This window comes from Melospiza melodia, chromosome 27 (assembly GCF_035770615.1).
Source record: "Melospiza melodia melodia isolate bMelMel2 chromosome 27, bMelMel2.pri, whole genome shotgun sequence".
NCBI classification, from domain to species: Eukaryota; Metazoa; Chordata; class Aves; order Passeriformes; family Passerellidae; genus Melospiza; species Melospiza melodia.
Genome location: NC_086220.1, coordinates 10,357,184 through 10,362,000, shown reverse-complemented (window position 1 = coordinate 10,362,000; position 4,817 = coordinate 10,357,184).

Below are 4,817 nucleotides of genomic sequence, written 5' to 3'. Positions count from 1 at the left end.
GTGGGGGTTTTTCCAGCTGTTCGGGCTCCTGGCACTGCCTCACAGTCCCGGCTGTCCCAGAGGAACAAGGTGGCTGTGACACTTTGTCCCCATCGTTGGCATGGAGAGTTTGCCTCTCACCCTGCTGCCTGGCTCAGGGGCAGCTGGAGCCCCCTCCCAGGGGGACGTTTTCACTTTGGCAAAGACAGGGGCTCAAGAGAGGCTCCCAGTTCCCTCCCTGGAGCTGTGTGCTGTGAGGGTGTGCAGGGGGGTGAGAGGGTCCTTCTCTGGTGGAAGAAGGACCAAAATGCCCCTGATCCCCCCAGCCCCAGCAGAGCTCCGGGGCCGGGGGTGTCCCGGGGCAGCGCAGCCCCTCGCTGGGGAATTGCGATGGGAATTCGTTCCACGGCTGCAAAGCCCCGAGCCGGAGCCGTGACTCAGCCCGCGGCCATCCCGCAGCTCACCTGCCCGGCGCACCTGAGCGCCGGGGTCCCCGTGCCCGCGGGCACAGCGCTGCCTCACCCGCTGCAGGGCTGGCCCGAGGGGCCCCGGGCACGGTGAGGGGGCCGGGGATTTGTGACAGGCAGTGCCAGCTCAGCGGGTGCCACCCTGGCATCCCGAGCAGGCTCCGGGGTGGTTTGTCCACTGCCCACCCTGGACACTTGGGCCACATGGCCTGGGGGTGATGGACAATTTTCCGCCCCGGACACTGCCCACCCCGGACACTGCCCACACTGGACAATGCCCGCACTGGACACTGCCCACCCTGGACACTGCCCACCCTGGACACTGCCCACATTGGACACTGCCCACATTGAACAATGCCCACCCTGGACACTGCCCACCCTGGACACTGCCCACATTGGACACTGCCCACCCCGGACACTGCCCACCCCGGACACTGCCCACCCTGGACACTGCCCACATTGAACAATGCCCACCCAGGACACTGCCCACCCCGGACACTGCCCACCCTGGACACTGCCCACCCTGGACACAGAGGAAGCAGCAGGAGCGCAGCAGCCCCGGGCAGTGCCCAGGTAACTCACCTGCCCACGTGCTGGGGAGCATCACCTGCAGCCTGGTGTCAGTCATGCCTTTAGAGCGAGAACTCCCCGAACCCAGGCATTTCCAGGATATTCTTGTTTCTGTCCCAAAGGGTGAGTAACTTTTTTTAATGAGGGAGGACTAATGATCCCTCCGGGGCTGTGCTGTCACCACTGAGGCACTGCCAAAGCACTCACGGTGCTGGGGCTGGGGCGTGGAGGGCCCCAGCGTGTCCCCCTAATGCCAGGGTCCTGGCAGTGATCTGTGTGCCCCCCATGCCCCAGCGTGTCCCCCCGGCCCCCCATCCTGGCAGTGATGTGTTTTCCTTGTGTGTCCCCCCGGCCCCCCATCCTGGCAGTGATGTCTTTTCCCCGTGGGCACCCTCCATGCCCCATATCTCCCTCTCCCCAAAATGTGTTTGGGCCTTGGGGGTGGCACCAAGAACAGGGAGAAAAGGGACTCTGAGCAGGATGACCTTGTCCTTCCATGTGTGTTCCACGGTGTTTATGCCCCTTCCACAGCCCCCATGCGTGAGGGTTACAGATCTGCTGCCTCTGCCCCAGCCAGAAGGGCTTTCCCGTGCCTCAGTTTCCCTCTGTGGTCCAGCACGAAGCCTGGGGTGCGGGGACTGTCCCCATGGCCCCAGCGGGGCCCGAGAGCCCTCGAGGTGCCCATGAAGTCCCTGCCTGAGTGAACCAGCTGCTCCAGGCTCAGCAGAGCTCCCGGCTGTCCCCAGAGGAGAGGGCACAGCCCTGGAGCTGCCACCACCTGCAGGGCACTCAGTGTCACCCGGGGCCCGAACCCAACGCGAAGGGAGCGGCTGTGCTCCCTGCCAGCCCCAGCTGTGGCACCGGGATGGGTCATCCCCTGCCAGGGCTGGAAAGGCACAGGTCACGCCAAGAAAAACAGCACGTGGTGTCACCTGGAAGCCACCGAGCCTGGGGACACACGGGTCACGCTGCCAGGGGACAGGGGTGTCCCCAGCCAGTGATACCCGGGGCAGATTCAGGCAGGGCTCATCAGCGCTGGGGTCACTGCTGTGTCCCTGTCCCCACAGCCCGGCGGGGCCGTGTCCCCCCCACTCCCCGGGCAGCATTTTGCAGCAGCCAGGGCAGGTGACAGGTGCCATTCCCGAGCTCTGTGTCACCTGCACTAATGACACCCTGCGCTCCCTTTCATCCCAGCGCCTCCCGGGTGGCCCCTCTCGGGCAGCATCACTCATCATCCCTTCCAGGAGGGGATGTGGCCGAGCCTGGGGGGCCAGGGCGGTGACACAGGGACGCCAGGCTGAGATCAGAGAGTGGCAGCACAGTGACAGCCCTCATGCCGTGCACTGGGTGCTCACAGTGCCCCTAATCCAGCCGAACCCAGCCCGGCTGTGGCCAGCACGGGGACAGTGTCCTGCCTCTTTGGAGAGCTGCAGCCACAGCAGCTGGTGGCGCTGCCCCGGGGAGGAGCGAGGAGCGGCGGTGGCACCTCGGGGACAGGCTGGCTCTGTGGCAGCGAGCGGGGCTGCACAGCAGCTCCAGCGCCTGGGAGGTGTCCAGGAGCCGTGTTTGCCCAGGGAGGACTTGGACAAGGCCATGGAGAGAACTCCACCTCCTAAACCCACAGGGACACGTGGGCAAGGGCGTGTGCGTGGGGACAGTGACGAGAGCGGGGACAGCAGCAGCTGCGCTGGGGACAGCGCCTGTTTGGCCAGGGACGGTGGCTTTTGTGCAGGGGGACGGCTGGACTCTGCGTGGGGACACTTTGTGCCCACATGGGGACACTTTGTGCCCACCTAGGGACAGTTTGTGCCCACATGGGGACAGTTTGTGCCCACCTAGGGACAGTTTGTGCCCACATGGGGACACTTTGTGCCCACCTAGGGACAGTTTGTGCCCACATGGGGACAGTTTGTGCCCACCTAGGGACAGTTTGTGCCCACATGGGGACAGTTTGTGCCCACCTAGGGACAGTCTGTGCCTGCATGGGGACGCTTTGTGCCCGCGTGGGGCAGCCACGCACAGCGGTGCCCGCACGGTGCCAGTGTGTGCCACGGCGGTGCCCGCGCGGTGCCAGCTGCCGGGGCGCGGGGCCGGGGCCAGCCCGGGGCACGGTGCCGGTGCCGCGGGAGGGGGACACCGGCGCGCCCCCGCCTGCTGGCGGCTCCCGTGACGCTGCGTGACGCCGGTGGCTCCGGGAGCAGGGCTGGGCCCCTGTGCTTGCTCAGGGAGGTGGCCCACGCCCTGCTAATGCCGAGTGGGTCGGAGCCGTCCCACGCGCGTCACGGAGCGCCCGAGGTCCCTTCCCCGCAGGCCGCAGAGGTTTTCACCCAGTGCCCCAGTCCCGGCCGCTGCCGCTCCTGAGCCCCGGTTCCCGCTGCCCGGTTCTGCCCGGGACTGCCCGCGGTCCCCAGCGCCCCGAGGGGCTCCCATCAGGGCGGGGGGTCCCACTCTGTCCCCCGTGCCCCTTCCCGTGCCCGGAACCGGGGGGTCCCCGCTGCTCGCCACGCCGATCCCCGGCGATGGAGCGGGGTCCGGGTGCTGCGGACCCCAGACCCCCGAGGGACGGAGCAGCACCAGCGCCCAGCCCAGCTCGTCCCAGAGGGATCTGCAGCTCCTCTCCCTGCCTGGATCGCCCAGCCGGGTCCCCCGCGCCCGCGGGGTCTCAGCCCTTCCTCCGGCTGCATCCCCCGGTGCACGGAGCCATCCCCAAAGCCTTTCGGGCCCTCTCAGCCTCTTGGGAAACCCTCCCCGATCCAGCCTTTTCGCCAGCAACCTCAAAAGGGTTTTGCAACGAGAGGCAGCTGCCTGATTTTTAATCAAGTTCCTTGGAAAATCAGTTTCCAGCAGGGCTGCCCTTGTCCTGTGCCCCAGCTGGGAGCACCCAGGAGCAGCTTTTGATTCCCGTGGAGTCACAGGGGTGCAAGCCAGGGAGCAAAACCCCACAGCAGGAGGAGCATCCCAATGGGGACCCCCGGGAGCCCCTCTGGCTGTCAGTGCACCAGGGATGGGGCGATTGCAGAGGGAACCAGGGTTCCACTGCCCTTCCCTCCTTTCCAACCCCTCTGTGGATGCTCCTGAGCGCCCCAATGCCCCCAGCTCCCCTTTCTGCAGCCAGCTCCAGCTCCCAGCAGCCAGCCCTGGGATGTGGCAGATCTCCCGAGCCAGACTTGGCCCCTTGGGAGAGCTCTGCAGTGCCTGCCCTGAGGTGGAGAGTCCCAGGGTGGATGATCGGGGGTTTTCGGGGGAGTCCTTGCAATCAAACCAGCCCTGGCTCAGCTCCTGGGGGCTCTGGGCTCCCGAGGAGGGTCCCAGCTGCAAGGAGGAACCCGGGCAATGGGAGTGGCCGGGCAGGTGCGGAGCTGGAGTCGCTCTGTCCATGCCGGGGCCGCGGGGCAGCGGCTCGGCAGGGAGGGAGGGCCCTGCTGGAAATGTCTGCGGGGTGAAACGCGGAGAAATGAGCGCTGCAGAGGGATGGGGATTGTTGGGATGAAAGGAAACGGCCGGTCAGAGGCTGGGGACACCTCTGGCCCCAGGGGGAGGCGGTGGCTCGGCCGGGAGCTGGGCCACGCTCTGCGATTCAGGGGCTGGCTCGGAGCTCCTGGAGTTCCATCGCCCCAGGGTGGCACCCAGAGCTGGCACACGGGGGCCCTTTTGGCCCGGGACAGGCGCCAGGGGGAGCTGGGCGTGCCAGGATGGGCACACTGCGCTGTGGAGTGACAGACCAGGGGTGTCTGTGGGTGCCAGACCGTGGGCATCACTCCAGGAGAATCAATGGGGCGCCAGCCTGCAGAGCACGGATGG